The sequence below is a fragment of the Heterocephalus glaber genome, unplaced genomic scaffold (genome assembly GCF_053883595.1).
Source record: "Heterocephalus glaber isolate CG9 unplaced genomic scaffold, H.glaber_assembly_v1.0 deba00001472, whole genome shotgun sequence".
NCBI classification, from domain to species: domain Eukaryota; kingdom Metazoa; phylum Chordata; class Mammalia; order Rodentia; family Bathyergidae; genus Heterocephalus; species Heterocephalus glaber.
Window position 1 is genome coordinate 18125082 of NW_028258315.1, and position 22100 is coordinate 18147181.

At 34.9% G+C, this 22100-nt stretch overlaps 1 pseudogene; it reads right to left on the minus strand.

The window, feature by feature from the left end:
* Nucleotides 1–9468: 9468 nt before the first annotated feature.
* On the minus strand, nt 9469–11492 carry LOC110349820 (protein kinase C iota type pseudogene; annotated as a pseudogene).
* Nucleotides 11493–22100: the final 10608 nt, after the last annotated feature.

The following is a 22100-nucleotide window of genomic DNA, read 5'->3' on the forward strand; positions in this document are numbered from 1 at the left end:
TCCCTGAAATTAAATTATAGAAGCCTTATCTGGCTAGGAATTATGTCAACATACTTACAACTAACAAAAAAATGATGTAGTATATATTTATAAGCAATTAAATCCAGGCTCTGGCTTCCTTCCTTCAACCCAGACTCGGAGATGCCATACACACCACCTAACAAAAAAAAGAAAGACTTGGAGGAGAGAAAGTCAATGAGTCCCAGATGTGGGAAACACCTTCCAATAGGAGAGCCCCAACATGTGCATTTGTGGGCTAACCTTGAGAGAGTTTATTAGGAGTCCTTTTTTTCTAATTGCTTGGATCTTTGCTCCACTGGGCAGACAAGAGCAAGTAGTGTCAAAATAATCCAAACATTTCTTCTATTCCTTGAACCAACCAGGCCATGACCTCAGAGAATGTCTACTGTATTAACACATACCTGGCATCAGAGGTGCACCCTGATAAAGAGGAAGGATTATAAGGTACAGGCTCCCTAGGCCGATGCATACCGTCTCCCAACTCAGTGGGGTGAGCACCCCAAGTTTTCATCAATCTTGCAAAAGCAGACATAACTAGTCTATATTACCTGACCGTGACTGCAATTTCACTGAGTACGAATTCTAGGGTATGGAAGACTTACAGGAATATAAAAACAAAATAACAAACAGAAAATTCTACAAAAGGGGACAGAACTAATGAAAGAAAAAACAAGAATTTTAAATATTCATAGATAGAAGAGGATATTGGATATTTGAAGTAGAAAAACATAGCTGTGATGGAGAATTGATTAGAGATATTTGGTATAAGAAGGAAACACTATTGAAATTATCTCAATGAACAGAGAAAGCAAAAACTCATTGAACACAAAGATAGGTCAAAGAATATTTCTAGAGGGTATCATAAAAGGCTAAATGAGAAGGAAAAGGTAAAAATCAGAAGACAGACAATGTTCAAAATCTACCCAATAGGAATTCCAGGAAAAAAAAAGAAACAAGAGGAAGTGTTTGAAAATACAATGGGACAGGGATTTAGCTCAGTGGTTTTGCCACCTGCTGAGCAAGCACAAGAACCAGAGTTTGATCCCCAGTACCAAAAAAAAGAAAAGAAAAGAAAAGAAAATACAATGGGAATTTTGCAAGTAAGAAACAATATAGTAGGATTAATGGGCTCAGATGATACCAAATAGGGTAGAGAAGAACTGTAAGCACATTTTAGTGAAATTTAAGAATATCATAGACAAAGAACAACTATAAAAATTATTATATATGTTAATGCAATACTGGCTTGAGAAGCTCATGGAATATTATTTTGAGACTGCTGAAGAAATTTTCACAAAAAATTTTATATATAGAGGAATTCACACTTAATTCAGAAGGAGACTAAAGATATTCTCAGGCTTGCAGGATCTCAAAGAGTACCATAATATGACCCACTATGAAAGAAGTGTTAGAAATCATCTTCAAGAAGAAAAATAAATGTGGGAGGAGTCAATAAGATACAGAGGAAAGGCAGAGGGAGGAACTTATTAAAGTTTATGTCTGCTCAAATAAGCAAAGATTTATAAAACTTTAATTCATATAGTCTAATCTTGTATTAAAATTCTAGAAACTATTAATTTGAATGAGGACTGAGGCAACAACAATAGATGAGAGGATTCTGAGTGATGATCTTGATTATCCAGATTCTTCTACAGAGAGAAATGAGCTGCAGTATTGCTAGCTAATACATAAGCACACATTTCCATCTCAATAAATCAGGAGTAAACATCAGGAGAAAAACAAATATAAGTCATAAAAGCAAGTAGAGAAAAAATTTATCTAGGAAAATAGAAGTGTATAAGAAGAAAGCATATGGAATGGAAAATAAAAAGAAAATGTTAGGAATAAGTCCAAGCATAGCAATATTTACAAGAATTACAAAACAGCTTAGGTATATACTTCACTATATTCTAGCAATACATTCAGGTGACTTGCAAAGAAATATGCACAGTACGATAAACTAAATCTAGCAACAAGGGAGAATAAAGCTGATAGTAAGATTCAGACACAGGTAAAGTGTATTCATTCAATGCTGGCTTCAAATAAAATAATATAAAACTATTGATAATGTATGCATATTACAACAAATTTACAAATTCAAATACATTATATCATTGTTTTCTTCTGAAGTGATGCTATTATAGATAGATGAACTAGGTAGAAATATTATAGGCAGTCAGATAGGGCTATGTCCTCAAGAAGTCCAGGACAAAGGTAAAACAAACCACAGCTCCACATCGCTGAAAATCAGGCCTCGAGATGGAGACAAGATGACCAGATCCACATACTTCTTTAAAGAACTGGGCTTAGAGAATTATAGATAGGCATCAGCCACCCTGGAAGTGACCAGAGACCTCTGGACCCACCACCCCCTAGGAGAATCCTTGTTCTTTCCATCCATGCTTGCTACATGACTTGCTTCCCAATTGGACTACCATTACCAAAGTAACTATACTTGTAATTTTACTGGATGTTCATGGCTGTGGCCCATGTTGTACCCATGTGGGCTTCACCCTATAAAACTTCTCTGTAAAGCGGGGTCCTTGGGCTGCCCACTCAGGACCCCTCCTTCCCCCAGGAGCTTTCCTATCAATAAATATCTTCCTGCTTTTAACTTCCGTCATTCCTAGGACTCATTCTTCAATTTCTAGAGAACAAGAACTCGGCATATCATACAGTTAACAGGTTAAGAGGTGTAATATTTTATATTTCCTGTGACGATGCCTCTTCAAATCTTAATTGGTCTGTGACTGTAAGCTCAATAGTTACTCTCCTGTCTTCCATTGTGTCATGTATATTATTGACTTCAAACACTATCACAAAAATATTAGGGTAGTTTTCTAATTAAGAACACTTTCATTCTATTCCCTTAAAACAAATGAAAATCTGTCTCTAAAATATCAATATGGTTCTACAGCATCTCCCGTATTATTTTCCCTCAAAACTTAGTAATATAGTCCCATAGAGTAACAAAAAAGAGAATTCCCAATTTTAATGAATCATTTCATATCTTTGTTCATCATACATAAGGCAGTAAAACAGCTCAATGTATTCATTTTAATAAGGTAAGCTGCAATAGAAAATTAGTATCTATATTCATATGACTTTCACTTCACCATTCTGAGATTTAGATATTTCCTCATCCATGGAGAGAGGCTATGTAGATGATTTTATAGATTTCTCCCAGGTTTCAGGTTTTATGTTTCCTTTCTATATTGACCTAGTCTTAACTGATTCATGCAAATAACTCATTTTAAAACTAACATAAGCACGGGCTGGGGGTTTAGCTCAGTGGTTCCAGCACCTGCCTCACAAGCGCAAGGACCTGAGTTCAATCCCCGGTACCAAAAAAAAAAAAAAAAAAAAACTAACATAAGCAGCTGCTGGGTGTGTAGCTCAATGTCAGAGTTTGCCTATATGTGAGCCTCTGAGTTTGATCTTCAGCAACAACAACAAAACAAAAAGCTCCCTAAAACCTATTACCTTTTATTTCTCTACATTATAGAAAAAGGAAACAAAGATGTGGGAAAAAACCATAAATCTGATCATCTTTACAGGGATAATTTACTTTCTGAGGATTGATAAGAGCAGTTAACTTTTAATTGAGATCTGCTGATTCTGTTTACCATCTCTTCAGAAGAGAAGCCAAGCACTATCACCCTTCAATTCAATTTTAACAAAACTTCCAAACAATACTGCATATATTTTCACACCTTCCCTTCTTTTTATTCATCTGTAAAGATATTTCTCCCCAAATTTAGACAGAATAAATTTATAGGTTTCCAGGTATCTTTTAACCACTCTCCTTAGCATTTGCTATTTCATCTGATGCATCACTCTTTCCATTTCCTGAAAATGAGGCTTCTCCTGCAAGTCTTTGGAATACACTTGATATCACAGAAGGGTAGGGAGTCCAGAATAAATTAAATAAATAAATAAAAGTCTAGAATATTGATTCAGATTGGTTGGGTTCTAACCCCAGATGTTATTTAGCCTCTGTGCTTTAGAAAAATAACTAAGAATAACATATAACATATAATAACATATATCACATAGGATTTGTAAGGATTACAGAAAACATAATGAGGTTAGGAATGTTCATTAAATATATGTATTCTTCTAAAACATATAATAATTTATTATGAAAAGTGAGAAGTCATTCACATCTTGATAGCCTTTCTTAGTAGCCTAAATTAGTTAAAGCTGGTATCTTTCACTTTTTTGGTTTTCTTGTCATCAAGGGAAGTAGAAGGAAAGAGATACATGCTAATATAAAGTCTAGGAAACACAGACAACTAGCAATCCATTTAGAATTAATTTTTGTCTTGCTAAATACAATATATCAGATATATCAGATCACAGTGTGTTCTGAAGAGTTCAAATTCATATGATTACATGTAAATCCATATTTCCTGTCTGAATATTCCTTATGACACTAGGTAAGAAATCAAAAAATGCCCAGGTAAGAAAAATGTTGTCAAGTATATTCATTTCTCTTTCCTGTGACCTTTCAATCATAAATAGTCCAGGAATGATAGGTCATGCTATTGATCTTTCACTATGACAAACACACTAACCTCTCAAATAAACACATTAATATATATAAATTTTTTTCTTTGATGTTTTCATTACTTTTAGACTTAATTATTTGAGGAAAAGATATATATGACTAAAAGCTTTTGAAAATTTACATGAGGTATAGCATTCAGTCATATGCAAGACTAAAAGATTTCAAACACAATAGTCATTTATGGAAGGGTATTCAAATAAATGAAGGGTTAGGGAAGTTTTTATTAAATTACTAGTGTAATTTCCCAGTGCCTTACTTTCTGCTGAATTCTAGAACTGTGTTGTCTAATATGTAGCAACTGAGAAACGACTGCTGAAATTAAGTGAAAACTCAATTTTAATTTTAGTAATAAAATGCCAACTCCTCACTTGCAGAACTACCATGAAAGGTGTAACTGCTCACTGCATAGATAGAGGATACCATCGTCATCATCAGTTCCATTGGACAACGGGGAAGAAATGAACAATTGTGTTACAGCCACTAGAAAGTTAAAAAATAACTCTCAAAAACATCTGAAAGCACCAGAAGAGATTTACTCTTATTAAGGTTAGTCTTCTGATGAAAAAGAAATTAAGGTTTTATCATTTGACGTTGCTGGTACTACATTCACACAGAACATCAAAGTAGCCTATTTATGATTTAGTCTTGAATACAAAACTAGAGCTGATATCATGAGACATTTGTGGAAAGCTTCCAACATGGAAGTCAGATACCTAAACATAAGCCATCCAAATACACATGCGTGCACACACACACACACACACACACACACACACACACACGCACACGGGGAGTGGAAGAGAGAGAGAGAGAGAAAGAGAGGGACGGAGGGAGGCAGAGAAAGAGAGAGAGAGAGAGAAATAGGAGCAGTGGAGAGAACAGAAAAAAATTTCCATGACACATAACAAAATATATTTATATGTGAAACTAGAAAAGCATGCTGTTAAAATGAATTAACTGAAAGGCAAGAAAAACACTGAGAAATTAAAATGTGATAATATTTTAAAGAAAAATTGGAGAAAAGATCCTCAAAATTAAAAACAAAACAGGAAACTAAAGGTATAAACAATAGATTAAATAATAAGAAAATTATAAAATTAATTTTAAACAGGCCACATCTGGCCAATAGAGGAGGAAAAAAGTCTACTGAGAAAATTTGCCTAGAAAGTTGTAGTAGCAGCCCATGGGGAAAGCAGTGTGCTTATTCTTCTTCTTTCAAAAACTTCAGCAAAAATTGTATCTATTATTTCTCATAACTGAAAAGTCCAGGGTATAGACAAGCAGCAGTCACAGCTGGCTCCGGGGCACCAACATTGTCGTCAGGACTCAAGTCTCTCCATCTTTCAGCTCTGTTTCCTTTGCATGGACTTCATTCTCTCACTGTTTCATTCATCGTGGTATACCCTGTTCTTCTGAAATGTTTTTAATCCTACAAAGCCTATGCACCTCAGTAAAGAGAATTTGTCCTCCGCCACAACTCAGTAAAATTCCTAGAGCTGAGTTAACACTGGTTCAACTTGTGAATCACACAAACACTCCTGAATGAATTGGTATGGTCAAGGAGCTGGGCTTTGCTGATTGATGAGGTCTGAGTTATACATCCACCCATAAAGCCCAGGGCTGGATCAGTCTGTCCAAACCACATGGACTGAAAATAGTAAACAATAGTTCCAAGAAACATTGGAAAGTTGTTTCAATAAAATGAAATTGACACTGGATAATTAAGAAAAATTGATGTCAGGATAAGCTTTTCATCATTATTACTTTTCTCACAACTGTAAATCACATTGATAAAAAAATTTTTGAAACCTGAGAACTTACAGTCTTACAAAGCTAAGATTTGTATTCATAGCCTATATATATATTTCATTGGACAGTTCACTAAGTTGTTTACAAAGTGTGCATATGTAATGAGTTCCTTAGAGTGAACTCAGTAGATTTTCCACTTAAAGCAGAAGATAAACCACAGGCCAAAGAGGATCTGAATTCTTCCTCCTGACTAATTTGCAGGAATGAAGTAAATTATTCAAAAAACCTTAAAAAACATAAAAATGACAGCTAATGAGGCCATTTGTGCAAATTCATTAGCTTGAACACTTTCAACTGATTAGCAGAAAATGTTACAAAAACTCAGATCTAACAGATTGTCATAAAGTTTTTGAAACATAGAAAAGTGCCAAGCATTGATGAATGTGTACAATAAAAAGAATTCTTATATATTTTTCCAACAGTAAGATCTTAGTATTATAAGAAATAGCAACTCCATTCCTAGATAACAGACTCTAGAAAACTTCATTCAATTATTCACAAATAGGCATGTGTAAGAATGTTAATAGCATCAGTCTTTGTAACAGCAAAAACATGGATGCATATATCTACCTGAAATAGCACAGGCCTATGGCTTATGGTCTATTACAATAAGAGTTCCTTTTATTCTACATATTCACCAATAGTTTGCACTTTTGTATGTTTCAAATAGATTAGATATGGAGTATGATAAGAAATGAAGCATAGTGAAATGTGTCAACATGCATGAATCTCACACACATTATATAGAATGGAGAAGATAAGTAACAAATTCACTGTGTAAATGCATAAACTACATTTCTATGAAGCCACAATCAATCGAGTACATAATCCTTTTTAAGGGTACACATGTAGGTATTTTGAAAAAAATAAAGGAAAACATGGGAACAATGAATGAAATTTTTTGGATAATTACTACCTCTTACAGAGACGCTGGGAGATGTGACCAGCAGGGAAGATAAGGTATTTTTATACATATTAAATGTTTTAGTTAAAGGTTTTTAACATGAAGAAGAAGGTACAGATACAGATTACATTATGATGACCAAGGCAGTAGTCTACATGATGAAAGTTAAAACCAAACAAATTTATACAGTAAATGTACTGGCATTGAACAAGGTACTTGAAATTTAATCCAGGTTGCATATGAATAAAATGATCTGATCATCAGGTTATGCAAAATAAATGATTTCCTAGAACACCAAAATGCCAACCATTCTGCTTGTAAACTGCCTTGTCCCCCTGGTGAGTATTTAGAGAGATAAAGACAGCAAAGAATAGAACAGTTTAAAACATATTTGTAATGAAATTTTGCATAAAATATACATAGTAAATCTTACTACTTAAAAATTTAGAAACAAAAGACCACCCTGAATAAATGTTAAAACTTTATGAAAGAAAAATACTCATCATTTGTATGTCACTGGTAGAAAACTGATGAGATTTTGTTGGGGAAAACAGGGAAGATATTTAACAAAATCATTCATTTAAAACTTGTTCAAAAATGTTCATTAAGGTGTAAATTGTTGCTTATACCATCTTAAAATATCATACGATGAATATATTTTCTGCTATTTAACTGGAGAACAAAAGAGTATCTTGAAGAAAGTGTTTCTCAAAATGAGGTCCAAAGGCCCAAAAGAATCCTAATAATGTGGGCTCAGGAATAAACATTTTAAACAAACTCCCCCTTGTGATTATTCTACATTCTTCAATGGCCTATGGGAAAGATCAACACTCAAAATAAAATCATAAACATATGTGAAATAGGAAGAAAAGGGGCAAAGGGGAAGGAAGTGGGAGGGCTAGGGGAAAGGATAGAAGGGAATGGGATTAATATGAGAAAATGGAAAAATAGGAACAAAATCTTTGTAAATAGGGAGGACTGGAGGGGTTGAAGGGAGGGCTGGCCAAGGGTGAAAAAATAAGAACCAAGAGAGACTATGTAAAGGTGCAAATTTCCAATGATGAATGTCACTATATTGTATACCTAAAATGTACCAATGATTAGAATGAATAATCGATAATGTAAAATAGGAAGAAAAGGTCCAAAGGGGTAGGGGTAGTGGGAGGGGCAGGGGAAAGGAAAGAAGGGAAAGGAAAAATGATGAGAAATGGAAAAAATGGAAATAAAGCCTTTGTAAATAGGGAAGGGTGGAGGGCATGAAGGGAGGGCTAGGAATGGGGAAAAAATCAGAACCAAGATGCATTATGTAAAGGTACAATTCCCAATGAGAAATGTAATTGTGTTGTATACCTACAATGTACCAATAAAAGAATTTAATACAAAAAAAATTTAAAAAAAAGAAAAATAAAATAAATAAATAAAAAACATATTTCTGACGTGTCAGAATTCTCTATAAATTTATGTTGTGAGTACTGCTTTTTGTTTTGAAACAAGTTCCAGGCATTAGGAGAAATATATTTACTTTGCAAATGAACATGTGAATGTCTATAAACATTTTCCTTTGATGTTTTCACTACTTTCAAACTTAGTTTTCTGAAGAAAAGACAATATACATCTAAGAGCTTTGGAAAAGTTACATTTCTAATGAAATAGGGCATCAAAAAATTAAAATATAATTTATTAAATGCTTACAAATTTTAAATCTTTCTAAATTTAAAACTAGAAGGCTTACCTAAAGTTAATTTTACTAAGATTGTACCATTGTAACTTATTTAGATTACAGTTACTTTGCATAATTGTAGTATTTAATCAGAGAAATGCTATATCTGGCAACTCTTTAAATAATAAATTGCTAATCATTAATTTTAATACAAATAGTTTTAAGAATTCTGCCCCTGAAATGAATTCTATATATTTCATATGTTATCCTACTAAATAAAAAAAAACTTAACTAAGGGAATAGAACTATATATATATATATATATGCATGTGTTTTCTGTAATTTATTCAAAATTATTATTTTTTGGATTTTCCTGAAGATTACATACTGGGGCCCAAAAGTACATGTAATATAGTTTGGAGAAAAACAAGCATAGTTAAGACACTATACTTAAAAGAAAAAATATTTTCCTATATAGTAAATAACAAGAAAAATATCGTACATTCTGTCTCCACTCAACAAATGGAATTTGTTTACAAGTTTGGTTAACAGTTGCCTCTTTGTTATTTAAGTCAAATCATAAACAGAAACTCCATCAACAAAAAAATTCAATATTCCCTATTATAGACTACAAGAATCAAGTATTATATCTGAATATATACACAAAAAAGAAATTAAAATTAGCTTTCAGGCAATTATGAAGTGGTTAATTGAATCCAGGCTTGTAAGAACTTTTTCCATCCATTAAATGGCAACATAAGCAAATTACATAGTTGAAAAATGAGGATCAGCTGCATTTTTCTTCATACTTGGAAAGACGATTCCATTGATATACTCAAAACTTACAAATTCACATCCATCAGTCTTCCTCACAATGTCATTATCATCTGGATTGAGCTGGACAGGTTCTTTAGTAAACTGAGAATCCAAGTTGTCCAAATCAAATTCTCCAGAAATATTTGGTGTAAAGGGAGGGACCTCCTGCTTTTGTTCCATCATATTCCAGTCAGGATTCAAAAGAATGGATGTTTCTAGATACCAGCAAAACTTGATCATTCCTTTGGGTCTTGTTCAGAAAACTCTTCAGGACACTTGTAGCTTTTTCAGACAATTGGTATGTGAATTTTTGTTTCCAAAATAACTTTCAAGAGATTATTGTTTGAGTTTTGATCAGGGGTATTAGAGCCCTTAACAAAATGAAATGGAGACTCTCCAACCATCATCTCAAACGTTAGTAGTCTAAGAGTCCACCAGTCCACAATGAAACCATAATCTTCTCTTAAAATTTCTGGAGCAAGATAATTGGGAGTACCACAAAAAGTGATGGTCATATCTTCTGGCTGTAGTCCTTCCTTATACATCCAATAATCAGTGAGTTTAATGTGCCTTTCTGAGTCTAGTAATAATTTGTCCAATTTCAAATTTCTATAAAGTGTCCCTCGCTCATGAAGATAATTGAATGCTAAGCTGATTCCTGCACAGTAAAACCTGGCATGTTCTTCAGGAAGCATTCTTTGTTGCTGCATATGAAACAGTAGATCTCCCCCATTTAGATCGTCTAGAACAAGGAACAGTCTGCTTTCTGTCTGAAAACAAGAACGCAGCCCAACCAGAAAAGGATGATTAGATGCCTGCTCCAAAACATGCTTCTCTGTCTGTACCTGATCAATGTTGTCAAGCTCTTTTTTCATACCTTTCATTCCATAGATACACTGTTTTGTTTTTTTGTTGTTGTTTTTTAATTGAACCACAGTACTTTCCTAAAACTTCCTCTCCCTATTACCCAAAGCAAATCAAATTCCTGAAGACCTAAACTGGATGAAGCTTTGCTACTTTCCCTGATGTTCACTGTTTCCTTGTTTTCACCAACTTGCTTATGACCTGAAGGATTATATGGGATTGCTGTCTGTGCAGAATCTGAAACTATAAATGGTTGATCCATTGGCATCACGGGTTCTAGTGGCAAAGAACGCTGCCCACGTTCAACTGTAACAATTTTGTGGCATTTCTTATGAGCCAAGAGTTTACAATTGATACACTTACATACCTGGTGTCCAAGTCCCCCTATAGGATCTGAGCAGACAACACAATGAGCACATCTGCAGAAATGTTGGTCTTGAAAAGTATGGCATGATAAAGCTTTCTTTTCTTTACATGATAAAGCTTTCTCCAGAGGCCTGCATCTCTGCAGCAGATGGATTTGGACAATGCATTTTAGGAAGTTCTGGTACACAAAGTGATCCATGAACTAAGAGTTTGGAATCCTCATTTAGCTCAGAAAGCCTAAAGGCTTATTCTAACTCCAACTGAGGTGATAGAGTACACAGGTCTCCTTCCTCATCTACCTATTTCATGGTGAAAAGCTGTTTATTGTCAAAAGACCACATTCTTTGAATTTCATTGCAAAGGCCCTCAAAAGAGATGAAAGTCTCAAAACAGATTATCATGATATCTCTTCCCATAATCAGGGCCCGTCCAGCATAGGTGTGGATCATGGAGGGGCTTGGGAAGAAGGGAGCATAGAAGAAGGGTTCACTTCCCAGGAAAACTGGCACCAAGGGCTTAATGAGTGAGTGCAGCCTGACTGCCTGTACTGACCCCACTGGCTGGATTTCAGCATAGCTGCCAGGTGCTTTCCAGTAGTGGCTGGACCAGGGTGGATGTGCACTAGACTTCTTGGTGTTTCTCAGGACCTGGTGGGTATGACTTCAATTTCTCCCCTGGACTCCTTTGTTTCTAACTTTTGGGAGGGTTGGCTCTGGAGAGACCTGCCCAGAGCTACTGAGTGTCTCTTGGCCTGGCAAGACTTGTCCTGGGATCTTTCGAGTTTCGATGCCATTGGTATGTGAGCTTAGGGAGACATCACATGAGTACCATAGTTTCTCTATGTCACTGGTGGTCAGTCCTGGGGAGAGCTTCCTTGGGGAGTCCATGATGGTTAGGTGGCTCCTGATTTGTGGTCTGTGGCATCTGGATGGAGCCAACTGTCTTTTGACTCTTTCGCAGATAATTTCCCTGGCTAATGTCCTGAGACCATGACCTCACATAGTGGGGAAGCAGCTCAGCATATTCACTGCTCACTGTCTCTGGCCAAGTGAGCTCAGGAGACTGATGTCTGTTAACAAGGGTTCCAAGTTCTGTTTGGACATGTTGCCAAGGAAGTGATGTCATGTCTTGGGGTTCCATAACCAGAGGCGACCCTCATAAGAAAATCTGATGGCCCATCTTTTTCATCATACTAAATAATCAGTGACTACTTAATTATTTTACTATTTTTATCTAAGCATCTAGAACCTTATTATTTATATATTATCTATTAGTTTTTTTACTTTTCCATTATTGGGGCTTGTACGCTGCATCTCCACATTGAACTACAGTTATATCCTCAGATTTTTTTTTTTCAGATATGAACAAAGTGTCTCCCTAAATCACAAAATTAGTCAGGTTGGGCTTTACCTTGTGATCTTCTTGCCTTAGCTGTGCAGAGTGCTGGGATTACAGTCACACACCATCTTGCCTGATTCAGTGTGTTATTTAGAAACAACAAAATTGGGAAAACTTTTGATGATATTAGGCATTGGTGACATCTTCACTTTTAAAGCAATATGTGTGCACTGACACTTTGCATGTGGTGGGCACAGTGCTGAGGGGTTTTTTTCATATAAAGGGGACTTTTTCTCTGAAGATGCAGTGCTGAGGATTTACACTTAGAAAGCTGTGAGAGTTTAGGATGCGATTCTTTCCTGGATTGATCATATCATCATTTTCATTTAATTAGGTAGTGCTGAGACTTTCTAGAAATTTCCACAATAATTTTCCTTAACAGATATGAATGTTTGTTTCAAAGTGTAACTTCTGGGGTGGTGGTGGTAGACCCATAGCAGGTTGTAGCTTTCAGGCACAAACAAATGGTTAATTATTCATTCTTAGTTAATGAACTTAATACTGAAGTGTTGTATTCAGTAGAATAATACTGTCTTTCCCCCAAAATGAGACCTAACTAGAAGGACCTAATTGAAATTAACTCTAGCTGATTGCTACCATGGTGATGGCCAGTGTCATGAAGATTATACTTCGTTGTTCTCTTGCTGGATGGCTACTCTGTGAAGGCAGGTAAAGTAAAGATAGGCTGATTGGGTTTGTCATTTTTTTCCTGGTTAGGTCTTATATTCAGGAAAACATAGTAGAGTGAAGCAAGACAGCATGTCACTGGTGACTGAATGGCAGATAGTTGTTTTAAAGCTGGAAACCACCACCCCAATTGTAATAATGAACACATACATATAGAATTTGAAATTTTCCTTGTGGCCACTTGTAATCACTTCCTGTGCTCCTATCCCAATAAGCCCATGTACTTTGTGTCCCAAGTGGGTAGTTTGCATTTTCTAGATGTGAAGAAGCTATAACTATTCAGCATGTAGTTTTTTGTTTTGTTTTGTGAAGAGTTTATGCAATTAGTATGACCATGTTGATAACAGAACTGACCCAAAGCAGCACCTCACCCCTCCCCCGGCATGAAAAAGCAGACCTTTGCAGAAGGAACAGCACCTCCTCCACATGAGAGATCCTTCCCAAGATGGAATAGCAGTGAACCAACCCAAAAAGGATCACACTGTGAGGTAGCACAGGCAAATACTAATCAATGGACCAGAGGCTGGCTGAAGACAACATCCAGATGAGAAGGGAAAACTAGAACCCATCGCTGTGGATATTAAGTCCAATAGCCCAGCTGAACCCCCACCTTGTGGTCTGCAACCAGCAGGGAAAAGAGGGATGATCATGTTCCCCATCTACCAACAGGAGCAAGGACACACACTGGCATGAATTGTAACCACAGTCTGGGGAGGAACAAACAGACAGACCTTAAGTGCGAGAGAAGAACCTCAAAAACTCACAGGCCCTAAAGCTAGGTATAGAAAATCATGTCTGGCTGGATCTCAAAACTGCAGATAGTGGCATGAAACCACTCATTCAATGACACAGTAATGTTTTCTTCTATTCAATTCTTTTTTGCTTTCCTATTTTGTAATACTTTATTTTTCCTTTTTTCAGGGTTTGGGTTTTTTGCCACTTTATTCCTCTTCTTCTCATTTATTATTTGCCTATTTTCTTTTTCTCTTCCAACTTCTTTTCTCTTTTTTCTCTTTTTTTTGCTGTTTATCATTTTTCTTCTTTTTTCCTGTTGTTTTTTCCAGCAATTGTTCTCTATCACTATTTTCTTTCACACTTAATAGGACCACCCATCATACTTTCTTTCCTTTTTCTCATATCCTATCAATTAATTTTTCAAGTTATGCTTTTACTAGCATAATCACCAAGCTTTATGAATCTCTAGATAGTTAACTTTACAATACTGCTGTTGAATAATACTGTGCTATTGTTAGTAGAGATAAAGTTGTTCCACTTAGTAGAAATTTACTGTAGAACAGTAGTAGGACATTATTTGGCTATTTGGTTATTTGGTTTATTGTTTTAGTGTTCATACTGTAATTAAATGTCTCTTTCCTATGGATAAGTCTGGTACTTTATTAGTCCTTAGATTTTACAATATTCAGTTTGTATTTAATGCTATAACTGATGCTCATTTTAATATCATAGCCAAAGTGTCATAGCTGCTGCTATTAATTGATTTTCTTGTGGTGCCAATATGCAGTTTGCTAAAGGGTCCTTAAGAATACTCTGCCCTATTTCTGGGAGAACTGGATACTGGGCCAAAATACTCCAACTTCCCATCTCATGTAAATGGAGGTGGTTGAATCCTGTAACAGAAGCAAATGCCAGTAATTAGCCATATTCAGGGGACACCACTCAAAAGTGGACATTAATAAATGAAGTCTCCATACTAGAGCAAAAAATCTTTCCACTGTAGTAATCTCACAAGCCTTAACACAAAATAAACAAACTAACAAAAATAGAAACATGTAAAAACAAGTCAACAAGTGCCTCCTAAAATTCTCAATATTCCCAAATTTGATCCATGGGGCATTAAAAGGAGGACATCAGTAGTCTCATACCCAAATTATTTGAAATGATATCATGAGAGATAACAAAACAGCCCAATAAGGCAATTGGTAAGATCACAAAAGATAGAAGTAACAAGATATTGTCCCAATTAAACAAAATCATCAGCAAGTCTAAAGAAAACAGTAATAAAAGACAGACAAGCTAAGTAAAATGATGCAAAACATATATGATCAGCACAGAAAAGAATTAAGGGTTCATAAAAGGGCTTCAAATAGAAATTCAGGGGATTAAAAATTCTTTTAAAAGTAATGGCAGCAGAAGTGACCCATGTGAGGACAGTTTCAGAACCAAAAGACAGGGCTGTTGTCCATGACCGATTAATGAGAAACATCTTAAAAGCAACAACAGGTCATGAAAATTGAATCCAACAGCTCCTAGATGATACAAATAAGACTAATAAAATATTAATTTGAATAAGTGAAAAATTACAAGATGGTAATAATAGCATAAAAAACCATGTGTACTGAAATAATAGCTGAAAGTATTCCAAATAATGTAAGAGAATTTAATATACAGAAAAGTGAGGGAAATAGAAGCCCAAAAAGGCATGATCAGGAATGGATTTCCCCACGACACATCAAGGTCAAAATTTAAGAAGTCCAACACAAGAATAAAATCTTAAAAGCATTGGAGAAAAGCCAAAAATCACTTACAAAGGAAATCCAATTAGAATTGAAGTAGACTTCTCAACACAAAATTTAAAAGGTAAGAGAGCTTGGGGTAAAGTGTTTCAAGCCTTAAAAGAGTACAATTTCCAACCCAGGCTGACCTACCTTGCAAAAGTGTCTTTCAAAATTGATGGAGAAATAAGATGTTTATGACAAAAAGTGCCAAAGAAATTCATGACCACCAAACCAACACTCCACACCATAGAAAGAGATAGTGAAACTAACATTGACATAATATCTAATAGAATGAATATTCCAAGTAGAGTTAGCAGTTAAGTAGAAGGGAAAAGTAGGGAATCAACAACATGAAAATAATTCAATGACAAAAATAAGTCAGCACATATCAATAATAAATCTCAATATAAATGGTCTCATTTCCCCAATCAAAAGACACAGACAGGGCAGAAGGGATCAAGAAACAAAATCCAACACTATGCTGTATATGAGAAGCACATTTAATCCAGAAGAAACTCATACACTAAAAATCAAAGAATGGAAAACAATATTGCATATAACAGGAACCTGAAAAAAGCAGGTGTGGCTATTTTATACAGCAGTAACTTGGTTCACAAACTTAATTTGTTTTATGATTTTAGAAAAGATGGCTATGTTGTGTTTCTGTAGGAAAGATGGGTCATGTTTATTATCCAATGCAGAATTTTCCAACAAAAAAAATTTTTGCCAAACACTTCTGTTGGTAAAGCAAATTGTTTGCAAACAAAAGCATTCATGAACCAAGGTACCATTGTATTCAGGCAAAGTGGACTTTAAACCAAAATTGATCAAAAAAATCAAGGAAGCTCACTACATATTGGTTAAGAGAACAATCCATCAGGAAAAGGTAACAATTATTAACATATATGCACCAAATAATGGTGCATCCAACTTCATAAAACAAGTACTACTAGACATAAAAGATCAGATAGATATACACATAATTATAGTAGGGTAAATTAAAAACTCCACTATTACAAATAGAGAGAACAACTGGACAAAAAAATCAACAAAGAAATATCAGAGTTGAACAAAACCTCAAACAAACAAATGTAATACATATGTAGATTGTTCTACCCAACAAGAGAATATACATTCTTTTCATCAGCACATGGAATTTTCTCCAAAAGAGACCATATTCTAGCTAATAAATCAGCCTTAAGTAGATGTAAAAGAATTGAAATTATACCATCTATATTATCATACCATAGGGCAATGAAGTTAGAAATCAACAAGAAAAGAAATAAGACAAATTATGCAAATTCATGGAAACTAAAAAATACACTATTAAATAAACAATAGAGTACAGAAAAGAATCAATTAAAAAATAAAACTGCTTCTGGAACTAAACAATAATGCTAGTACAACATACCAGAACTTATGAGACACAATGAAACCAATCCTAAGAGGGAAGTTTATTACTGTGAATGCCCATGTCACAAAAATAAAGTGAGTCCAAGTAAATAACCTAACAATGTACTTCAAGGTCCTAGTAAAAGAAGAACAATCCAAACCCAAAGCTAGTAAAAGAAAGGAAATTATAAAGATAAGAGCAGAAATTAAATTGAGACCAAAAATAAAAATAAAAAGAATTACTGAAGCTAAGATTCAATTCCAAAACAATAAACAAAATACACATACCCTGAGCCATTCTTAGCAAAAAAGAAAAGACCCAAATCAATGCAATTAGAAATGAAAAACTTGGAATCACAACAGGTACTGCTCAAATAAAAAAGAGTATTAAGAACTACTTTGCAGACCTGTACACCAAAATTTTGGAGAATTCAGAGGAAATGGAAAGATTTCTAGATACTTATGTATTATCAAATTTGAACCAAGATTTTAAAATTCTGAATAATGCAATAACAGGCAATGAACTCAAAGCCGTAATAAATAAACTACCAATGAAGAATAAGCTCAGGTTGATATGGGCTCACTGATGAATTCTACAAATACTTCGGAGAATTTCTAACACCTATATTCCTCAAACTCTGCAATGAAATTAAAAGGGAAGGAGTACTTCCAAAGTTTCCTGCAAGCTTCCATTACCCTGATTTTATATTTCTATTTTTTAACATCATAAAAGTAAATGTATGTTACTAAAAATTGTGTACACTTCATATATTATTCCATTGCATGACTATCCATCAATTTTTCCTTCTCTTATATTTGATCATTCTAATTTTTTCCATGTTTATGTAGTTGCAAATGTTTCAGTGTTTATCTCTCTGCATATAAAAATGTTTTAAAAAATTTTTTTCTTAGTAGAATTTCTTGGTCAAATAATACAAATAAAGTTATATGTTACAGGAAATGCATGGTGAGGTCTTATTCTATGCTAGATATTGCTCTAAGTGCTTCACATATATTAGCTCATTTAATCTTCATATCAGTGAGCAGAGGCAGCTATTATTACCTCAGTTTTAGAGAGGCAGAATGTGAGGCACTCATGAAAGGTTAAATACTTTTCTAGGGACTACACAAGAAGTGGCAGAGTTGGAATTCAAATCCATGTCCTGAAGGTGACACTTGGAACAAAGGTACCTGTGAACTCACACTGCTGAAACATCCCCAGTGCCAGTCTTTCCAGGATAATGCACTGGACATGCTGTCACATCAATTCTTCATTACAATGATGAGTTGGAGCCTTTGTGGCATAGAAACACTGGACTCCATCAGTATTTGAATGTCTTGTTTTAGTGAAAGATTAGGCATGTAGCACTTCTTTTTATAAGTGGTTTACCTGCCTATGAAGCATTTAAAATGATTCCAGAAGTCCACACTTCATATGCTTACAGTCTGTTGTGCTATGGACAGATGAAGATGAATAAGAATCACAGAAATCACACCAGGTTTCAATGCAGGCATTTCTATAGCAAACAAAAACTTTTAAAATATATTAGTTTATGTTTTTGCTTTTTTATTTTGATAGTTGAATAACCAATCTGAAATTACAAGTTGTATAAGAATAAATTAATCTTCAAAATAATTGAGCATAAACTGCCACAGAAAGCATTCCTCTTTTCCTCTTTAATTTCCCTGGGCATGATTGACATACTCAGTAGTCAAGTTTGGTAAGGGCTTAAATTCACCATGGACCTGATGTACCAAATGAGATCTCAGTTTGGCTTAAGCAAAATTTCACAGTATCGTTTTTATACATAGGTTTAGTATTTAATTAATCAAGTTTTATCCACATTGCCTATTTTTCTACTGAACTCTGCCAAAAATATTATTTGGCAGATGGTAAAATAATGAAATTGTTGGCTGTAAAATCCAAAATCTTAGAGATAATTAGAAGACTTGATACAGGTAACATTTATTAGTAATGAAGTTCTTGACAGCATGGAGAATTTTTCAACCCACACAATTTCTAAAGGGAGAAAAACTTTTTCTGAATATAGATCAAATTATGTTTCTGTGACAAAATGGGAGAAATATACTTCCCAAGGCTCAGCTGGATAGTTTCTGCATGGAAACACATTCTAAGCAGAGAAAAGAAAAAGAAATCCCCTGTTAAAGGAATTTTAAATCTCAAATAAGAATTTTATAAAGTTTATTCCATTACTTAGGCACAAAAGCATTTTTAAATTGTTCCCTGTTCTGGTTAAACCAATGCCAAGCTCACTAGTTAGAAATTAGCAACAAGAATAATCTTGGTAATCATTAAAGTAGCTGTAAATGAATAAACTGTTTGCAAATCATCAATTTTCCTTCTTAGCACAAGCATTATCTTAGCAGGGAAGAAACCTGTACAGGGACATTTGCTGGTCATAGCAGCTTAATGATTTAAGATTTTACCATTTTCCACACACCTTTTCATGTGTGAGCTACATAATGGACCCACATTTCCTTCATCAAAGCACTGTATAGCTTCATGCCATGGAGAAATCAGGCAACCCCGCTGCTTACTTGCTCTATAGAATAGACTTAAACAGCATTGGTGACATCTTGCCTGGAGTTCAGAGCACAGAACAATACAATTAGGGTCCTGTGGCTCAACTGTGGATATATGCTGTCTTCTGAGGATCAATGTATTTTTAAACTGAAAGAAACTTTCAAGATCTTCAGTTGCATTCTACCATCTTTTATAAGAAATCAATAGATGCTTTGTGAGGTTCAATGACTTACACAAATGATACCCTAGAGGGGCCAGGGATTTCGCTCAGTGGTGCCGCACCTGGCTCCCAAGCACAAGGTCCTGAGTTCAATCCCCAGTACCGAAAGAAAGAAAAAAAAAATGACACCCTAGAAACCCTCAGAATTGATCCTAAATGAACTAACTCCCTATATTATGTTTTTAGTTTTGGTCTCATCATGGCTTCAAGTGGATCTAAGGAGCCATCTGCCAAGAGTCCCCAAACTAAGAACCAAAATTGAGTTACACAGATACACTGAGGAAGGAATAACAAAGCTAAATAAAACTGCAATGCACACATTTTTAAAAGTTAACATTGAAAACCTTGGGAAAGCAAGAAGACCAAGAGGCAGAAGGAAAGAAAGGAGTTACGGAGGCTGGACGATGGGGAGGAAGAGAGGTGCTCATTTTCTTGTTTTCCTGGTTGAAATACAATGATCTCAAAAGAGAGAACATCAGAAGAAAGTGATTGCCAGCACTTCAGGACATATCAAGACATCACTTCAGGATGTATCTGGACAGATATCAGGTACAACTTAAAATAAAAATAATAGGCAGCTTTAAAGTAAATTAAGGTGCTAACGTAATTGAAGGTGCTAAGGAACAATTCCTTGGAATTAGAAGTCATGGTAGAATACTATGATGATAACAGTGGACATTGACTGGGCCCCTCACATGCACACACTGTCCCAGATGCTCTATACACAGAGACCTTCTGGGAGGTGGTCAGCAAGCCTGAGGGAGGTTGACTGTTTATCTACTGCAGAACAGTTAACAGCACACCTGGAAATGGAACTCAAGCACCATGATTTACAATTCATAGTCTTAACCCTTTTGCAACATAACCTTTCCCTAAAGCAATGATAATGAAATAAAGGTAAAACTTTTCTTCAAGCAGTGGGTACAATCTTTTCCCATACAGTACTGAGACAATTATAAAAACATGCCTGTTCTGTAATAGTGGAAAACTATATCTTGTTAAAAAAAATGGATCTTAGGGTTGCAACAGATTTACATGTAAAAAGGAATATTGTGAGGTGGTCAAAAGGAGAAAGAACAAAAGAATGAAAAAAGGAAAGAAGGAAGGAAGGAAAGGAGAAAGACAGAAAAGGAAAGGAAGGAGGAAAGCTAGGAATGGAGAGAAAGAGAAGAGAAGGAAAATGGAAAAAAAGAAGAAAGTGGAGGAAGTAATAAAACATCTGTATGGCCACGCAACAGAATAAATATGAAAACATGCTGGAGACCACTTCTGAAAGCAAGAAAAATGATAAAAGAATAATATTAGTAAAATCATACTGCCAAGTGTAGGGGTACACACCTATAGTTCCAGCCCTTTGAGTGGCTGAGGTGGGAGGATCGCAAATTCCAGCCAAGACTGGGCAAATTAATGATTTAGTAAGATCCTGTCTCAAAAATTAAAAATTGTTTAAAGGGCTGGGATATAGATCAGTGTGATGCTCTGGGTTGAATCCCCAGTAACACAAACAGAAATAAAAACATGCTGTACACTTTTAGATAAAATCTTTGATGTCTCAGATGATAACCATTGTTAACTTTTGGCACTTTATGACTGTGTGCATGTGTGGAAATAAATATACATGTGAATATATAATATATAATATATATTCAAGTTTAACAAATATTTATTGCTATTTAGGTTGTTGTGTTTAGAGTGGAAAACATACCTGCTCTAGTTTTACTTTGTTTTTTTGTTGGTTGGTTGGTACTGGTAATCAAACCCAGGGTCACTCTACCATGGTGCTACACTCTCAGTCTTTTTTTATATTTTGCTTTGAGATATTGTCTTCTTAAGTTGCCCAGGCTGGCCGCAAATATTCTCCTACTTCAGCCTTTGAAGTAGCTGGAATTACAGGCATGTACCACTACATTCTTTTGTGAGAAATAAAAGATTGTAAATTATCAGTCACTAATGTATGTTATGAATAAAATCTTATCATGATAAAAGAGTCAAGGAGATGTTTATATTAGGACCTGAAGAAAGGTTTCATTAAGAACTCAAACTACACACACACACACACACACACACACACACACACATGTATAGAAAGAGAGAGACAGACAGACAGACAGAAAACATAATGCTATTCAGGAGATAGAGATACAAGAGAGAATATGAATATGATGATGATCAGGAGATTCTGAGCTAAAATAGGCAGCAAAATTTAAAAAATGGTGAAAGAACATACTCTAGTAGTTCAAGAATATCAATAAAATCAGTAGAGCTAGAGAAGATGAGGCATGAAGTGAGAAGAATCATCAAATTAAAAATCAAAGAAACAGGCAAGACCTTC